Below are 20,774 nucleotides of genomic sequence, written 5' to 3' on the forward strand. Positions count from 1 at the left end.
ATTATATATATATATGAAAAATAACTTCACTCCTGCTACAATGTTTGGGATTAAAGGGCAGGGGATGTACATGAAATGACTAGGAAAGGATACTAGAAGCAAGACAGTATATAGGGGAAAAGCCTGATGATTTGGCTTGCTAGAGCTCCCACATAACTCACCTGTTACATAAATACTTGAGTACCAGGCTGATCTCCTAAAACAAGCACAGGATTTCATCTTCATTAGAAGAGTTAATTAAAAGTCTCCTTCTTTATTTCCCAGAAACTATAAAATCTCCTGCCTTAGCAATATAAGTCTTCAAAGAGGACAATGACCTTCACTACAATTCAAGCCTAAGCTTTACTAATTAGGTCTAAAGGTGGCTGATTCTCTGACTCATGCCACCAGACAGTGATGACATACTGAAAATGAAATAGGCCAGTGCAAATCCACCCCCTCTTCTACCACCCTCCAAAAACACAAACAAAAACAAAAATTTCAAAGAAGATTCACTATTTAATGGAAGAAGGAACAGTAGTTCATGTAAAAAAAAAAAAAAAAAAGCATAGCATTATTCAGTCATCAATCTATTGCCAATTGTACCATGTCCCTTACCATTCTCTCTTTATTAGGTCTACAATGGGTGAACAAAACACTATTTCTTGATATTTTATAAAACACAATTTTTTCAGGGAAAAAAGTTTCCTGGTGTTTGTTTTTTCAGAAAGATCACATGGACAACACTGGCAAAGTCATCATCAAATAAAACTGATTTCTATCTTTGTTTAGTCCATCAAGAAGGTTTGAGAAATATACAGAGATTGGTCACTCAGCACCTCAAACAGTGGTAGTGCTGGATTCCTCGTTAGATAGATAAACTAGAATTTGGAATAGATTGTTCAGTCAAAACAAATATTTATTAAGGGCTTGCTATGTCCCAGGCACTATCCTGGGGAAATGACAAGAACAAGATTTTGTGACAAGTAGGTCATGGATAACCTTGACCTTCAATAGAATGATAGGTACTGAAACCAGAGAACAGTGGGATAAGTGACAAATTGAGTATAAATAACTATTTAAGAAATCAGCCTAGGAAGGAAAGAGAAATTTTAACAGAGGAATGTGAAATCAAAGGAGGATGCTACTTTTTTACTGTTATTATTTTTCTGTTTTGCTTTATTGTTGTCTGTCTTTAAGCATGTTTAAACACTGACAAGAATGAACCTTTGGCAAGTACTCCCAAAGGCAAGAATGGATGGGGTACAGAGATCTGTCTTAGAGTAAATGCAATCTCTTTCAGTAAAAGTGGAGAAAAGGGGAAGTTTTTTTTGGAAGAAAGAGCATGGGATTCTCCACTGATAGTTCTTCCCCCCCACCCCCCATAGTTCTATTCGCTGTGAATCAGATGGCTAGATTATCTGCTAAGAGTATAGACATATGAAACGATGAGAGATTTGAGAAGAATTGAAAATGCTTAAAATAAATTCTGCACAGGACAGAACCATGAACTGACATGGAAAACTCTAAAAAAATTCCTTGATGGGCAGCTGGGAATGGTGACCATGGATCTACAGGAGTACATATCTAGATGCTAGATTTTCCCCTGCTGGTTTCAGCAGCTCAGTTCAAGCATTAGAGAAGGTAAAGGGCTGAAATGGTTGAAGGCTGAGAATTTGCTACCAAATACACAGAAGGATAATGATACAACTGAGCATTCTGATATGAGTGACCAAAGATGAGGTGAAAGAGCAGGTGCAATGGAGGTAACTGAAGAAGAATTAGAAATACACTAAGCAAAGAGTGGGAGATTTGAGTTTTGGATTTCAGAAGTGGACCTACTTCAGTCCTGCTCCCCTACTCCCAAGCACATCTCTGGCAATAGCCCTACCTCTTTGCTGCGGCTCCAGCTCTCAGCAGGCTGTAGTTTGTCCTTTTTTCCCTTTTACTTGTCAGTTTCTCTTTGGGCCTCACTACCCCTTATTTGTTCCTGAACCCTGCCCACACCTCTGCAAGTAGTCCCTTTATTAAAACCTCCTTATTTGAACCATCTGGCATGAATTCTGATTCCTGCTGAGACCCTCATTTATCCAGATACACATCACGTCAATCACATGGAGCTTTCATTAAAATTAAACTAAAACCAAATATTCCTGGCTTTAGTCTTGTTTTGTCTTTCATTAAAATTACAATGAATGAAAGTTAAAATATTATACCCTCCAATATCACATAACTTTATAAATGGAAAAGGCCTTAAAAAATCATCAAATCTTACAGATGAAACTATGAGCCAACCTTGCCAAGAGCAGCACAGCCAGCAAGTAGCAAAAGGAGAATTCACTCTTCATTGCACCATGATTACTAAATGCTAACTCTGTGCCAGACACCACTCTAGGTGCCTATTTGCATCCACCTTAGGCAGCTTACATTCTAATTAACTCAATCCCATGTTTTCCAAATCCCAGTGTCCACTGTTCTTTCCACTACTGGCACCAAGACTTATTTTAAGAAGGAAACAGTAGGTAGAGGGAATAATTAAAATCAAAACCAGAAATTAAGACTGGGATGCACCAGTTTTAAATACTACCGACGGTATTAAGTTAAAGAAAGTTAACGAAGCTTTTGAGCAAGTCTAATACAATTTTCCTGGGGGAAAAAATGCATAACAAATCACTCCCAAACTCCTCTGCCTTTCCTTCACGGCACTCCATAAGCCAAAATGCACTTACTTACCAGCCTACGGGCCTTTGTTTTTGGTGTACTACCCAGATATTCCTGTGCCTTCCCTATGAAGAGCCACATCCTCCCCCAACAAGGTCTGACCTCTGCCTAACCCCAACAGATCCTTCCCCTCTCTGAATTCCTGCTGTACTTACACTCAATATTATAGTTTTGTTCTTAGCTATTCTTTAATTGAGAGAGTAAAAATGCCCCTCTGAATCTAGCCTATTGTTATATTTCTAAAATAAAGGCATATGCTAAAATTGGGAGATACAAAAATGACCAAGACTAACTCCTGTCCAGCCAGAACTTGGCCTTTTGACAGATTATGTAAATACCCATGATACCTACAGCCCCCAAGACAACACAGGAATAGGATAGTGCTAACTGGTTATAGGATTCACTGAGCTGGAAAATTTCAAACCAGGAAGAGCTCTTAAAAATAATCTAGATTCATATATTCCCTGACTACAGGAAAAAGGAAACTGAAAACCAAAGAGGTTAAGTACATGCTATGAAGCAGCTAGATGGTAGCTCACAAACCAGTAAATGGTTGCTTTGACTCCTAAGCCAAAAAACTTTTTGACTCCCTGATTTTCAAAGTGAGAGCCAAAGATGATTCTGAGTGTGTCCACAGCTTCAAGAGTCATATTTCTTTACAATTACTTTAAGTGTTTGTGTATCAAGAATAATTATTTTAAATTAACATAAACATACACTGAACCACGTGATAGTACAACACTACTTACTACCATGCAATTTCACCAGGTACTCCAGGAGATCCATGAACATATTCTTACCATTTGAGAACAAACATTCTAGCATACTGCTTAGCAGAGTAATCAGTGTTAGTTCCCATGCCAGTCAATTTCAAAATCCTGCCTACTCAACATCGACCTAAAACTTATCCATTCAATTAACATTTATGCTCCTGAAATGTGGTAGGTGCTATACTAAGATCCTGGCTACATAAAAATAAATAAATTGGAGAATGGATGAAAAAGTAATTAAAAGACTAACTATATTACTAGCATTTCTTATACGATAGCCTAATCCTGCCACTCCCTGCCACTAGAAATTATCCAAAGCACTTTATTAGAAGATTGCCTTTGCAAAATTTTTAAGTACCAATTTCATTTCCCATAAGATTCATACATAACAGGCTCTCAAATATTAGAGGAATGAATGAAAATTTAATTAAGCGGGTCAATAACCATCTTTTCAAAAGGAGATAGTTCAAAATTACATTCAGTACAGAAAATTAAACGGTGACATAAAAAAAGAAATTTCTGAAAATTCCAAGAGTTACTCCAAATTACGGTGGGGGATCCTTTGCTTCTCTGCTTAAATTAAGTTCCTACATAAACAGAAGAGAATATCTGAATAGTAAGTACACATCATCCTCTTTCTATTAGTCACCTTTGAGTTTATCTAGCTTACTTTGAGCCAACAACTTTTAACATACAGATGATCTTCAGGAAACTTTTGATTTTCAGTTTCTTTGTTACACAAAACCTGGCCAGAACATACTGACTTTAATAAATAAAATATTATTATGTATCAGGAGACTGAGCCACATAACCTTGGTTAGAACTAACTTTTCAATATAGTACATCCAAATGATTTAATTAAGGTGTGTCTGATTCTTGAGTATTTTTCAAAGTTCTTGTCAGTGTACTCAGATTCATTAAAAAAAGAAATGTCCTCATACTTACTATTATGACTGACCTTTACCAATTAAGAATAGCTTATTTCCATTTAAAGACAGCTTTTCAAGAACTGTTTCTTGGATATTTAGAAAGTCTCTACAAAATCCTGTGATACCAAGTTAAGCATCACCAGGCTTAAATGAGAGACGATACCGTGTTTGGATAGTGCACGCTGTAGAGCTTCAGTGCATGGTCTCAAAGGAAGTTAAAAAACTGAGTAACTACAGGCTAGTTACATAAGCACTCTGGGCTTCCGTTTCCCCATCTGTAAAATGGGGATAATACAAAGCATCTACCTCCTGTATGGAGTAAATCAGTCAGTAAATGTAAAGGCTTAGAAGAGTCGAATAAAGGCGCATAGACAATGCTCAGTGTAACTCTGATGCAAACCTAAGCAAAATATGCCTCACATTCGCTCTTTGCGAATAAATTCTTACACCTGGCGCAGTGACAACTACGCAGGGGCGCCAGGGGCCGTGCGAGGCCGACTACAACGAACCCGCCGAGGGTCAGTGCTCTGGAGGCCCACGCCGGGCCTGGGGATGGGGGGCTCTGGGCCTCTAGCAGGTGTCCAGGGACCGCGCGGAGTTGGGGACAGGAACCGCCCCGCGCCTTCCTCCTCACAAGGAAAGGAGAGCGGTGCAGGAGGCTGACACTGGCGCTGGCGGACCACTTCCACCCGCCTCTCCGGGAGAGAGGCCAGCCGGCGCCCGCCGCCCTGCCTGTCCGTGCCTCCCCAGTCTGGCCCTCAGCCAGGACCTCCAGGCTCCAAAACATACCTCAGGCCTGCCTGCCGCCCCCTACGGCCCGCAACGACAAAGCTCCCAGCGGCTCTCGCGAAAAGCTCTGGGGTAACAGCTGCCCCAACCGCCGGCGCCTTTACTTCCGCCCGCTGAGAGCGCCGAGGGCGTCGATCCGCCGAGTAGTCGAGCACCGAGTCCTCGATGGGCCAAGCCACTCTGGGAGGGGCGGGGCTGGCTTTCCTTAGGGCTGGAACTGAGGCTGGGGCCGGGGCCGGGGTTGCGGGGGAATGGGTGGCAGTTGGGGCTAGCTGGAGGGTTGGGGGGGCGGGGGGGTTCTAAGGGGCTAAGGGCGAGGAGTAAGCGACCCGGAGCGGATCGCCGCGTACAGCCGCCGTGCTGTGCCCTCGGATCACCTCGAGGAGGATGTAGAATGACATTCGGTCGGTTTCTGGTGGGATCTGCACCGGGTCAGGTCGATGTAGCTCCTACCGAGGCCCTGGGAGTCCAGGTGACGCACAAAGGTCACAGGACCTCGGAAATTGCGGAAGAGAATGCCAGACTCTGAAGTGTTGTTGATTGTCGAAGTTAAATTTAGGGAACACCACCCTCGGCTAGGCGCTATGCAGGGCATTAGATACACAACGGTGAATAAAAGGTAGTCACTTCCTTTCAGGATCTCATTGGGCTGAGGATAAACTGTTGCATGTGAGAGGAAAAATGTCACTAAGGGAGAGAATGCAGCAGTCTAGGCAAGAAATGACTGCAGTCTGCCCTGAAGAGGCAATGGTGGAGATGGAGGGTAAGTGGTGACAGGAAACTGAGAAAATTCTCTTCTGGTTCCTTCTGCTTTATTAGCAAAAGATGCATTAAGATCATCTGTGAAGATGGAGGATGGGAGGCAAGGGAGTTTTGGAGAGAAATGATGAAATCTTTGTCTTGGATGTTGTGAAGCAAATTACTAAGAAAATATGGCAAGATTTCCAGGCAGGGTTGAAAGCCCTCTTGGGATGTATAGTCCTAAATTTAAAATGAAAGCAGTCCGCGTACTTGGGTATGTTTGGGCTGCTCTGGTGCAGGTAGAGAATTAGTAGAAAATTAGTTGTAAAACTGAGGATTCAGTTTTACAAGGTAGAAGGAGCAGCCAACAAAGGAGTTGAAAGTTTCTGCAAAGAAATGTTATTATGGAGGACGATGAAGTTCAAGCTCTTGTGATAGGGTATTTAGAGGGATTGTTCTGGTTGTCTTGGAATAGGCAACTTAGACTATAAAAGGTGTCAGGTAACTGATCATATATGTCCCACTCTGCACGAGAGAACTCTGGTTTTTTGTTTGTTTTTAGGTGTGTGTGGGGGGGTGGGGGGGTTGTTTGTTGTTTTTTGTTTTTTCTGTTATCCTGACCTAAGAAGTAAGAGTGCCCCTGCCAAAATGTCCATTTAGACAATATGTAGTCACACTAAAGTCACTGCACATTATATAGAGAGCCGCAAACAATTGAGATCAGATGCCTCTTCAAGGCTTGGAAGGGATTCTGCAAGTGGCTCTAAGCAGGCAGTCTCTCTGCTGACCTGAGGCATGCAGGATAGGGACAAAGTTCTTGGAAGAGCTGGCCTGCCATTGGGACTATACATGATTTAAGAGTATGCTGTCTGCTTTTGGTCTAGAAATTCTCAAAAGTATGAGAGCTATTTGAGTGACCAGTTACAGCTAAATGGAAAGGAGGGTAGCTATAAAGCAGAGGCACAACCATGGCAAAGATTTTTGCCATCTCTCTAAGAACTCAGATATGCACCTCACACAAACTTCATCTTTGGCTTATTTGTATGTCTCACATGAATGCCCACCAGAGAGCATCCACAGCAGAGGGGCTCAGACTACCCAGGGTGATTTGACCACCCTCTGTCCTGGGCCTCCCCAGAGTTTATACAGTGAGCCTATGAATGGTATAGCCATGGTAGCAGGGATGGAGATACACGGGCACCTTTCAAAAAGGCAGATCCAGATAGTGCACCCACTCCTTCCAGCTCCAGAGGCCAGTGCGATCATTTGGCAAGTTGATTTGTTCAGACCCAGATACATATCCTGGATTTTGGTTTGTCTTCCCTGCCTGCAGAGCCCTGACAAGCATCACTATCCAGTTGCTCACAGTGTCTTATTTACCATAATGGGATTTCCCATAATAACACCTAGGACCAGGGAGACTCTTAAGAGTAAAAGAGGTATGACAAAGAGGACAACATAAGATCTACTGATTCTACCATACATCACATACACAGAAGCTACCACGCTGAGAGGACATTAGAAAGCCTCTTAAAGGCATAGCTAAGGCTCCATCTTAGAGAGAACATTTTTCAGGGTTGAGATGTTATGCTATGGAATGCAATATGTATTTTGAACCTAATACCAGCATATGGTGCTGCATGTCTGATGGAGTCCTGGCTCCTGTGGTGGGAGAGGATACTCTGCCAGGGAATAGAAAGTTTCACTAAATGTAAAGGCCTCTCCTCATTTGGGCTCCTCATGTAGGCAACAGAAAATGATTTATGATCAGAAGGAAATAAGAACAGGGAATATTTTTTCTGGAACTCGAGGAACTCACTGGCCATCTTTTCCATGCATGGTGATAGCAGTAAATGGGCAACCTGGCAATCCTGGCCTAACAAGGGCATGGCAATGGGCTCAGATCCCACATGTACAGAGGTCTGGATCACTTCATCAAGCAAGCAACATAGGCCAACAGAAGTGCTAGGTGAGGGTGAGGGGATTCTAGAATAGTTGATAAAGAAGGAAGATAATGGAATCACTATGGCCTCAGGACCAACTGTAACAGGAGCCCATAGCTCAGCCTATCAATACCTCTGGTGTGGTATGACGACATCAGCATGAAGAATCAGTGACAGAACAAATTGAATACAGCACAGCTTGCAGGGGATAGAGAGTAGCAGAGGCTGTCAGAGCCTACCCATATTCCTCTGCTGTCCCCTTTGCTCTCTGAAGTCTACTTTCCCTTTTTGCCTCAGGGTTTTCTTCCTGGGCACGGGGAAACCTGGAAACACTGGGGAATTCACTGGCCCAGATGCAGGCTTCAGCCAAAGATAGGCAAGGTATTGATGTATAACTATCCAGCTTGCTTCAATCCTAGGGTAGCTCAAAGAAAGGCATGTTATCCAGCATATTCCAGAATCTCCCTTGAGACAGAGCTCCAGTGCCCTCAGGAACGCCTTCACAGCACACCTTTTATTGGCTTCCTTCCCTTTCCCTCTTGACTTCCCCACTTTCCTTCTGTGTTTCCTGGTATCATCTCCCAAATTAAATACTGGTCCTTGAAACCATATCTCAGAGTTGGCTTCTGGGAGAAATCAGCTAAGATAGTCATTATCATAGACCAAAAACAACTTATACTTATTACAACTCAAATGTATCTATGTGATGAATTACAAACCTGTTAGGGAAATATATCCTAAGAAAAGGTGGTATTTTGTACAGATCCTTTGTGTTGTGGGATTTAGCATGACTCTCGTTATTCTTTCCTATACATCAGAAGTTATGTCCAAGTGTTGCTCCAGTCTGCAATAGCTCAGCTGTCCCAGGATCATCCACGTTAAAACACACAGAAAACATGAGTCAGAGACCTGGCAGCAGAGGTTGAAAGGAAATTAAGTTTTCTGTATCCCTGGCAGTGATACCCTGCTTAAAATGAAACTAAACCCTTTACTTGTCTCCCCTTTGGGTCTAGGTGACATAACTTTTCTCAAACTGGGCAACACTGCCATTAAGTTGGTATGAATGGCTCTTGAGGATTCATAAATCTTTCCTGGATCAAAAGAATGACAATACTATATCCCTGAAACAAATACTCAGAGGAGAGAATTTTCTGCTAATATAAAAATTACTGGTGGTATTTCCTTTCTTTTTTACTTCAATTTCTGGTCCGTATCCTGAAGAGAGCTGACAAATGTTAGTGCAATACATACAGAAGCTGGCAGCAAATAATATCAGTAAACCTAAAATTGCAGTAGTAGCTGTTGAGGCAATTCAACATCATCATAAAACTTCATGTTTCCAATTCTGCATCAAATTTAGTTTGACCTAGAGAGAAAATACAACTTTGAAGCATTAAATTCCTTTGGTTTCAGTCTTAGGAAATAATATCACAGACAAAGTCCCTGTTTTTTAGATTTTTTTTCTTTTTTACATTAAAAGAATATCTAAAGTATTTCATACTTCATGGCCTACCAGTTTGTAATGGATCATAGTTTTATAGAATCTAATCCTCAAAACAACTGTAATTTGCTATATCTTAATGATGCTTTTTACCAAAGACTGATAATTGTTTGGTCTCTGTTATCTCATAGATTCTAAGCCCTTTTCTGGCAGATTTCTGTCTTATTCATTGTTATAGGTACCACAGAGCCTTATATAACAGGTATTGGAATCTAATAACCACCCAGTAATAGCACTAACCATAGCCTATAAATATATTATTGTCTATTTGTTTACTTTTTTGTCTCCTTCCACTAGGATATAAGTTCCTTGAGGGAAAGGACTTTATATTGTGCACCCCTGCCTCATACACAGTAGATGCTCAATGAATGTTTAATGAAAAACTAAAGCTAAAAATAACAATACCTTATTATAGTAGCAGAGTTGGAGAGATGCCTGTTTCCAGCTATTTATTCCAAAATAGTCTTAATGATCACTTAAAGACACAAAAGATGAGCAAAATTTGATATGTAAAGCTTGACAATATATGAACATTGGAGATGTTTCACCCAATACCACTGAACTTTGTCATCTTTTGCTGGTGTCTTTTACAGTTTAAGATCACAAGGACAATTCAAAATCCTCCAAGGTGGTAATAATTACAACTCTGTTGTAGCAGTTCCCAGATTGGGGCTATTAGTTAAGGAAGCCCCTTGCATCATTTTGTTTTTACCTCAATCTTGCTATTGAATAATTCTAACAAATACCTTTATGTAGATTTTAGCATCTGTGTTTCTCATCAGCTACAGAGCTCCATATGTGCATAGTCCTCAAAATAGTCAAATGTCTCCACCCAATTTTACAGCAAAGTAGAGCTCTGTGGTTTTCTGTTTACTTTCTATTTGCATATTTTATTAAGAAAACTGTAAATAAAGCTGGATCTACGTAGGGATATGGTGTTTCAACAGTGTTACTCCAACCAGATGGCCATCACTACCACCCAGCACAATGATGCAGCTGTGTTTACCACCTGTGTTTATACTGGGGTGCCTCTGGCAGTAGGTTGTATTTGTAGGTGGTCTGGAGGAGAACACAGAAATCAAGGACAGTCACTCACCACCAGAGAGATATGAGAGATGATGAACCCGCAGATAGGGAACTGGGCCAGAATGAGAAAAGACTCCTTTCAGTGGTCAGGAGATCTCCCTTCCCCATCAGGCCTACCCTGCTGCTGCAAAGCTGGCAGGGTCAGTCTAAGTTCTGTGATTTGCTGTGAACAGGAATTTAGACCTCTTTATGTTCAGAATGAAGAATTTATAACAACATGACATTTTCACTTATTTTAAATTGCTAGATGGTTGGTATTTTTTGTTTTGGGTTTTTTTGTGTGTGCTTGTGGAGGGTTTTTTTCATTTAAAAATTTCCACTTGAAGTTCCTATATACTTCAGTGGGAGCAAGATCAATTTGAATTTTATCATTAGTGTCTGCAGTCATAGAAAAGACACAGAAAGTGGTACCATATTCTCAATTTTTCCACCGACATGGAATTTCCCCTATTAGTTTGGGGCTTAGGGCAGCAAGCCAGCTGGCTTGCCACTTAATACATCTACTATCAAGGAACATCACCCCATTGGGAGCAGGAGCACCAGTTACAGTTTCACTTACAGGTAGAGAACCATGTTGCTGACTTCTGGACTTCTGTGTAAGGATTTGAAACCTATCGACACTCCATGAAGGCCTGCTTCCCTCCTCCCAGGAGTTTTCAAAAATGCCTTGCATAAACTTTGAGTGCCTGGCTTTGTATCTAATTTCTTTTTGTTCTAAGATGACACAATTTTTATCTGAGTCCTTTCATTATTCGGATAACACCTTAGTTTCCCACAAACCCAATAAAAGATGTTAAATTCCCTAAAGGCAGTTTTCTCTGTTTTCAGTAGATTTCACTGAAAACTACTTCAGTAGTTTACACTGTTAGCTCAACTGTGTTCTCCTTGCAGGTACTGAATATGGTTCCTGAGGCGATTACAAGTATCAGTGTGCAGGACGCCCACTCAGCATGCCCACTGTGGCTGTCTCCTGGCTGCTCACATCTGTGTGTCCTGGAGGACCTCTCCTGCCCACCTGCACTTAGCTGTGTTCCATGAGCTCATCGCCAAGCAGCTGCTGGTTTCTACTGCTGGCCTGTGTCCTGGGCCCTTTCCCCAACAGAGCAGGGCTTTATGAACTCTCTTTATACTTTCTATGGTGTGAAAGGATGAGAAATACACAAAAATTTAAAAGCCAAGGATAATTTCCAGTTCATACTTTTAAAAAAGATTTCATTTATTTATTTCTCAGAGAGAGAATGAGAGAGAGAGAGAGAGAGAGAGACTGAGCAAACAGGGGAAGTGGCAAGCAGAGGGAGAAGCCAGGCTAACCTCTGAAGGCCTTGATCCCAGGACCCTGGGATCACGACCTGAGACAAAGGCAGACACTTAACCAACTAGCCACCCAGGCATCCCATTTCCAGTTCATACTTTAGGCAACAGTCAGAACTTTTGTTCTATCTGACTGAACTTTTATAACAAAAGTAATAACATAGAGTATAGCCAATTTATTTGAATGTGAACTTATTTTTCCATAAGCACTAAAAAACTAAAAGAAACAAAATATCCATGACTCCTGAAAAATCAACAATTGACTATAGAGCTGTTGATGATAGATAGATAGATACATACGTAGACACAGGTGATGTAAATATAGATTAATTATGCTTTGAGTCCAGAAACCTGCCTTTTGGACCAAATCTGATATTGACCCTCATTCAGTGTGTTCTTTGACCTCTTGAGAGTTCCAGTTATTTCATTTTTAAAATAAGGTGGTTGGGTGGGAGAAATTTCAAAGTCCCTTTAAGCTCTAAAATCCCATGACTGCACTTTTCAACAAACAACTATTTTGCAGTGAGTTTTGGCTGAACTGCAGGGCCTTCTCTCTGGCAACTTTATCTGGCCATCTGCATAAGACAGGACATATGGGTGGTGTTAGTGGAGTTTTTCCAAATAACTCTATATGCCATGGTAGTGGATCACACCAATTGTTCCTGCAATCCAATTAAAGGAACTTTTTTTTCCCTCCTAGATACTTTGTTCTTTGAATTTGTTACATATAAGGCAATCTATTTTCTTTCACACTGAGAACTTCTTGGTTGCCTTCTCAGACCTTGAGGCAGATTGTTAGTTATTTTCTGTTTCTGTAACTTTTGCTCCTGTGCCCTGAATGACTTCCACACCTCCTCAGCCCTTGCCTTGTGAACTAATTGCTTTGCTTCTTTGTTCCTGGCTAGGTTATTGTAGTACAAAGCCGAATCATAGTGGGCTAGCTGTGAAGTAAAGTAATAAAGAGGAAAATAATGTAATGTTAAATATGTGGGTTGAATTTTCAATTTTGTGTTCTTATTGAATTCCTATTTTTCCATGAAGTACTTCCTTCTAAACTAGGCCACATTTTTTCCCCCCAGATCCTGGATGTGTGGGTCTGTGTTGATTTGCTTTATTATTATGTTTTACATATATTTTAGATTAGAAGGTCAAATGAATACCACATATGAATGATAAATTTTCCCCATACAAATGCTTTCTCTCTGATTAAAAAAAACAAGAAACAGCTTTTCAGGACTGTAGACTTATGAGGATTCTTAACAATGTTTTATTTAAGAACAATTGGTGAATATCTCTCTAATTGTAACTATAATTCTATCCTAGACATTTGTATACTTGCTGATTTCAAATTGTAAAAGATTTCAGTGATTGCTCTTCCTTTCATGTCATTTTGTGTTTTGGATATTTTTAAACATGATCTTGCTAGTAAGTGGCCTCCTGTTTGTAAGCATGTGTTTGTTAAAACACATTTACAAGGAAGGTTTTTTTCCCCAGGAAAATCAGTTTTGAACCAGAATTTATAGACCATATTTTCCTTGATTATCCTGGCTCACTTTGAAGTGTCAGTTCTCTTCCACTGTCCAGTGGAAAAGTGATAAGCTATGGTGTAACAAGGCACAATGTTGATTAATAGCTGGGAAAAAGTATTAAACACCATTTAGTTTTCTAATGTTTTGCATAAATTTGCTGGTAACTGCTGATTGTAAATTTGGCAGCAATTTTTCCTGGTAAATAGAATTCCAAGCCAGAAACTATAATGTAAAGTAGAATATCATTCAAAGGAAAAGAAGAATGAAATGCATTGCTATACCAGCCTTTGTCCTTCCTTCCAACCCCTCAATGGGTTTTGGCATGCTTTAAGAGAAATAAAAGATAAATTAATTCTCAAAGAATTTAGAGTGTTCTTCCTGAACAAGACAAGTCAGCTTTCCATATCAAACAGAAAGAGGAGTTTTCTGCATTTTTAGTTAATCTTTTATATTTATAGAATTTGCACATTCCTTTCTTTTCTTGGTTTATAATACAGTAATTTTTTTTTCCTTTAAAGATGTCAGAGCTCCAAAGTCACCACCAAATCATATACAGGTGCATTTTTGTGTATCAATTATACCTCAATAGAGACATTAATTTTTTTAAATGTCTCAGAAATCTGTGTTTCATCCTAGAAGCAGTGCAATTGGAGAAAGCATATTCAAAAAAGGTCTATTTTCTACAAGAAACTAGTTGTCTAACCACTAATTCAGAGAGATCACCTGTACATGTATAGTGCAGCAATTCAGGCTTGTTTTTGCAAATCAACAAATATTGACACAATGCCTCTTATGCTCCAGATGCTGTTGTTTTTTTCTATGTATCTTTTCTTGGTTTCTACAAATTAAGCTAATCTGACATTAAGGTAAAGACAAAATTATTATTTAAATTATTATTTATTATTATTTATTAAATTATTAATTATTATTTTTTTAGATTTTATTTATTTGTCAGAGAGAGAGGACACAAGCAGGAGAGCGGCAGGCAGAGGGAGAAGCAGGGTGCTTTTGAGCAAGGAGCCCGATGTGGGACTTGATCATGACCTGAACGGGAGGCAGATGCTTAACTGAGTGAGCCACCCAGACATCCAGACATTATAATTTTTTTTTGCAATATTTATTTTCCAAAAGCAAAATAAGAAAATCATATTTTGAATGGTGGGTAGTAATGAAGATAAATGAAAGCTTCTATTTTGTCTTCTTTTAATTTTTGTGCCCAGGTCTTATTTGATAAATATTTATAATTACGGCTCATACAAATTGGTTATCTAAAAAAATCTGTTGGGGAAAAAACCTTTAACAAATAAGAAAACAGCAGCTAAAACTCTGAAGAGTCCATCTTTCCTGCTAGCTTTTCAAGCATAGTCTAACACATTTAAATTGGCAAATTTTGAGTAGAACCAAATGAAGGACGGTTCTGTTGGTTAGGTTTATGAGTAAACACAATTATATAAGCAATATTTGGAGGTGGAAATAATCCCAGGCACAAGGCTACTGACACAACTAATCTTTTTTTTTTTTTTTTTAAGATTCCATTTATTTATTTGACAAAGAGAGTGAGAGAGCACAAGCAGGGGGCGCAGCAGAAGGAGAGGGAGAAGCAGGCTCTCTGCCGAGCAGGGAGTCCAATGCGGGGCTCAATCCCAGGGCCCTGGGATCATGACCTGCGCCAAGGGCAGAGATTTAAACATCTGAGCCCCCCAGGTACCCCGACAGAACTAATCTTTTTACAACACAAGTGCGAATAAATTCACTACTTTATTATTTTTTTAAAATTTTTTTTAAAGGTTTATTTATTTGACAGAGATCACAAGCAGGCAGAGAGGCAGGCAGAGAGAGAGGAGGAAGCAGGCTCCCTGCTGAGCAGAGAGCCTGATGCGGGGGTTCCATCCCAGGACCCTGGGATCATGACTGAACTGAAGGCAGAGGCTTTAATCCACTGAGCTACGCAGGTGCCCCAAATTCACCACTTTAAAAATGTAAGTGACCCATACAGTATTAATCTTTGAATTTTTTAATGTGAACTTACATATATTGGAAGAAATATATATTGTAATTTACAATATGACCATACATCTACATTATTGTGATCTCTATTGGAAATATAGAAATATAGGCATTTGTAAGCTTCATATGAGAATAAGTACACAATTAAATATATATTATTATTGCTATTTTTGAAAAATGATAATGACAAATCATGCAAATATGTTTTAAAACTATATATAGATCCTGATTAGGAATCAACCAACTACACATTAAACAGTTTTAAATTACCAGAAATGTTATATTTTGCATGACAATTAATGAACTTAAGTAACTAATTTAGAATACTGACCTTTATAAAGTATAATTATAGACTATAGTTCTATGCAGCAGCAAATTAATAGCAACAGCAAATTAACATCTATAAACTTCAGAGAGTTTATATTTTTTCTAAAGTGGAAATTAGAATATTTCTCATTGTAGGAATATTTTAACAAACCACTATTCCAAGATTTCTAAGTAAGTACTTTATTTAAATATGAAATATTTTAAAATTTAGCAACTCTGATATATGAATTTAAGCTGACTTATTATCTTTTCAGCATATCTATGATGATTATTAATACAATTAATATTTCTAATAATATTTATAATTAATAAGATCTTCAACTGCTGAGAAACACTTGGAAACAAAAACCTTCTTAAATACATAAAAATCTATGGGAGTCTGAAGTGTTAAAATCTCCACCCACTGCCATATCTCATGTTCTTTTCAGGCCATTGTAAACATGACACACACAGAGATCCTAATGGCCAGTCCAGGGAATGACCACGCTTCAGGGGCAGTTAGTAGATGGTGGCCACAGGAACATTGTCTAAGATAGAAGCAAGCAGTTGCTTCGCAAGTAATGGTAACAACAGATGTCAACTTCTTATTCTCCTTGCATAAATAATTCATCTTAGAATCACAGGGATGGATTATATCCTATGCCTTTTCATTTCCTGAAAATGACACTTTCATAGTGAGAAGAAAAAGATGTTATGAAACCAGAAATGGCCAGCAGCAGGCAAGTGAGAATAATTAGCTAACTAATAAAAATTTAAGAGAAGAGGGGCGCCTGGGTGGCTCAGTGGGTTAAGCCTCTGCCTTCAGCTCAGGTCATGATCTCGGGGTCTTGGGATGGAGCCCCACATCGGGCTCTCTGCTCAGCAGGGAGCCTGCTTCCCCCTCTCTCTCTCTCTGCCAGCCTCTCTGCCTACTTGTGCTCTCTCTCTCTGTGTCAAATAAATAAATAAAATCTTAAAAAAAAATTTTAAGAGAAGAAAATTAGGTGGAAGTGGACAGAGGAAAAAGTTGAGTCAAGAGAGACTGACTACAGTTTTATCTTTCTTCCTTCCTTCTCTTCCTCCCTCCCTAACTCCTTCCGTCTTTCCTTTTTCATTTTTGAACAGAACGAATTGTTCTGAGAAAATTAGAAGTCCTTTTTTTTTTTTAAACAAGGAACTTCACTGACATTTTAAATTTCACTCTCATGTAAACTAAAGACAGTGGCAGATTAAGGCAGGCCTCCCAAAAATGCCGAACAATGTTCCTTACTCAAACTCAAGGGGTCTCCTAGTTTCTCTGGGCAAACCTTGCCTAATAGGTCATCCAAAGGCTTGCAGTGGGGTCAGGCCAGCAGTGAACATCGTGGGTTACAGCCCACCACTGCCAACTACACACACACACACACACCTGCACACACTCACACACACTTTAAAAAAGATTGAAAAGTTAAACTGAATTTGGAGGTAGCAGCTACTGAGAAAAGTTGGAATGGGGTGAGTCAGGGGCAGTCCCTCTGGAAATCATGTTCCTGATGGTAGGTGTAAGGAACTGGGGGTGGGGAGCAGCTGTAGGGGATCCAGACCTTCTGAATGTTTAGATTCCATTTTGTCTTAGCCCCGTTTTCACCCACCTTGTATCAGCCTGTCTCATCAATCACAGTTTAAATATTTATTTTCCCTACATCTCTTTCATCTTTTCTGTAAATTGAGGTTTTCAGCAGAACTCAATGTAAAAAGAATGCTGACAGCAGCATTCTAATTTTTTAAAATTTCTCTGATTAACACATTCCTCTTTTGTGGCTGACCTACTCATCATAGGAAGATTGTAAACTGGTACTTTGCTTTCAACAGCGCTTAAGATCATTCATGGCCTATGTAACAGGAGAATTGTGTTTGGGAGAATTTGGGCTTCCTAGCCACAAGGCATCTTCTCTCCTAGTCTTGAAGTGAGTAGACAGTCTACACTGGCAGATCTTTAAGCCTGGAGGTCTGTTAGGCACCTTGTTGTCTTAGTTATATTGCCTTTTTTTTTGCCTCTGTCATGTGTTCAGAAGAATGAGGTTGTTTTTTCAAGAAAAAGGAATCAGGAACCTGGTTTCCTTTGTATTATGCTTTGGATAAACTAATCCAAATCAGGTGAGTGGTCAGTTGTTTACAGCTGAACGTCAGATGTAGAAAACGGATTCATAGATACAATAATTCTTGTTATCCAACATCGTACATTTCCCCAATTTTCTAAGTTGTTAAGTTTCAAGAGCAAGCAAAGATGAGAAGATGGTTCATACTTAAGCTTCAATTTTTTGTTTTTGTTTTTGGTTTTTTTGTACCCCCATTTGGCAACCTTGTCCCTCTTCAGCTTGCGCTGCACATAATGTCCCATCCTCTATTGCATAAGTCTTCCAGCCCAGACTTTACATTTCTATTAGGAATAGTTTTGAAATTTTAGGAGCTAATTTCTTTCAGGCAGTACGTAAATTCAGTTATGAATTATGTCTATGGACAAGTTGTAAAATATACTCTGGAGTCATTCATCTCTACTGAAAGGAAATGGCAGCTCTTTGCTATATGCAGGAAAGGTAAGTCACAAGAAGTGGGTATTGTTCTTGCTTATTCTATGAAGTATATTTCTAAAAAAAAAATACTTTAATTTTGCTCTTTGACATCTAAGGGAGAAATCATCAGTCATGCTAAAATTATTTAACTCTAGCAAAGTGGAAATGATAGAGGATAATCTTAGAAATGTATCATTTTTATTTTTTGAAACTTTGTGCAAATAATAAAACATATCTTTCCCCATATCTGTTCAGCTTTAACTACAAAAGGCAAGCCTGCAAATGGACTATTTACCAGATGACATTTATTTTCTTAAGGTATAATTTAACATAACAAGACAGACACAATCAGAGGCCCACTACTATGAGAAAAATGATATAGTTATGAAAATGTGATTTGCTTTTAGCATTTTATTTTAGAAAGTCAAATGAGAAGAAAAACTACTAAATAAAATATATTTGAATTTACCACATTAATGTCTGCTGGCCTGCTTTCTAAACCATTCAAAAGAGTGAAGGAACTGCAATAATCCTATTCTGCACTGGATTAAATATTAAGCACAACCATCTTCTTTATTTAAACTGCCATATTTTCCCCATTTTTCATACTTGATTCTATTAGCATGTCTGTATTTTTACTAAACATAAACTTATTTATCTTTAATCTTTTCTTAGTGAATTTAATGTACTTTTTTAACAAGTGAGCCTCAGAGAATTAGTATGAACCTTAATTATATATGTTGAAAAGTACTTTCACAGCTTATGAAGAGCTATATAAATGCAAAATGACCATTATTAATTGCACAGCATATCTTACATAATGAGTTTCAAATATATAATCAGTATCACATGGCAAACCATAATTATGTTGTTCAGCTCACATATATAAATTCAAAATAGGAACTTCAGCTAAGCAATATTTGCCCAGTCCAAGCAGATTTGTTTCCTCTTTATTACCTTTACTTTTAAGACAAAATGTGTAAGAAAAAGAAGTCCTACTGATGAAATATAGTAAGGCATTAATAAGTTTGTTCAACTGAGAAGTCAGATAACTGTATGTACTTATTCTTTATATGAAGACATGACTTAAGTGTGATTGTCATTGATTTTTTTGACAATATAGTGCTATCTCCATTTTATAAGAAGTAACTTGGAATAGTGATCAATACCGCTAATTGCTTGATTAAAATGAACAGATGTCATTTTTTATTTCCAAAATCAGTGTTCAAACTAAATAGGACAAATGGTTTTTAAGATTTTACTTTTAGCTCACACAGCCTTGACAACCTTTGCTCTACAGAAATGTCTTACCATTTTCCAGTTTTTGAGGTTAATTGATGTATAATTAGTGTGCCCATCCGTTACACCAATTGCAGAAATGCAATAAACCATGGGAAGGTAGCTCTCAAGATTAAGAAAATAATTTAGACTCAGTCCTATTTTAAGGATACAAAACTGGAAATATATTTGTTCATCAATTGGCACACTTTCAGAGCTGAATTAAGATAACTGTCTTTAGTAAATAACTATTTAACGTTTGTGCATGTATTTCAACCATCCTAAATCTTTCTTTTAATATATTTCATTCAAAATGTCTCAGATGTTAAAAATGCACTCCCTCTATATACACTTAGTTCAGAAATGAAAGATGCACACACCCAGGGTGAAATCAAAAGTCAATTTTAAGGTGTAAATTCTATAAACCGTGTGTATAAATTTAATTTTTGCCAAAATTGTGTTTTTATACAAATTCACTGAAGTACAGTCCTCTTTGAATGTCAGGCAATACGAAATTTACAGCATTGGTAGATTATTAGAACAACATGGTATAACATCTTGATAAAATTAAAATTTCACCGTTAGCCTTCATATTCCTAAAGAAAAATGCTCATGCAGCACATGCAGGCTGTAAGCTGTAAACGGTATGAAACAGCAGTGCTACAGAACAGTGAAGCAGGTTTTTTATTTTTTATTTTTTTAATGTATTAATCTGACAAAACTTGAGCCAGTGCTTTTTATGAAGATTTAGGCATGGGCAGTCAATTGTTGAATTTTACCAAGTGATTTTTAATGTTACCTTCTATTTATCTTTTATTTTCCTCAGTAACTGAGCGTATTACCATGTTTTCTCCTTTTCAAGGAGAAAGTAAACTTGTCTTTTCAGTTGCATGAAAAAACAGGCATTTCTGATCGCTTACATTTAGTTACAATTTATAAAGGCAGTACTACAAATTCAAACGGGGTATGGTCTTTTGTTGTGTGCATGCTGATGGGGACTGGCTTTTCTTCTCATTGTCCTAGTTTGAAATTGAAACGCTGCACTGCTGAGAAAATGCCATGAAAATATAACCCACTGCATTCCAGGAAAATAAATAAGCAAGGCCACCCAAATTTCAATTAGTGCTCGTGCTGAATGCAGGAAATGGCAAGAGATCCGTCCAAGGCGCCCTAGGCTGGGTCGTGGACACGGAGCAGTGACAGGAAGGCTGGAAAGGGGAACGCAAGCACAGTGTGAAGATGGCTTGTCTCCAAGGAAAACTGCATGTTAATAGGCTAGTACTGACTTCCTAAAGCAGACCAGTGGGTATTACATCCTGACCAGGGGTACTG

General features: G+C 38.8%; 1 protein-coding gene across 2 annotated transcripts in view; it reads right to left on the minus strand.

Annotated features, from left to right (window-relative positions):
* The window catches only part of EXOC2 (exocyst complex component 2), a 250,988-nt gene extending 245,679 nt beyond the window's left edge, over positions 1-5,309 (minus strand). For both annotated transcript variants that reach the window (XM_080806109.1, XM_080806110.1), the window contains exon 1: positions 5,189-5,309. The gene's annotated coding sequence lies outside the window, so the exon portion shown is untranslated. The remainder of the gene's footprint in view (positions 1-5,188) is intronic.
* Positions 5,310-20,774: the final 15,465 nt, after the last annotated feature.

This window comes from Martes martes (genome assembly GCF_963455335.1).
Source record: "Martes martes genome assembly, chromosome: 6".
Lineage (NCBI taxonomy): Eukaryota > Metazoa > Chordata > Mammalia > Carnivora > Mustelidae > Martes > Martes martes.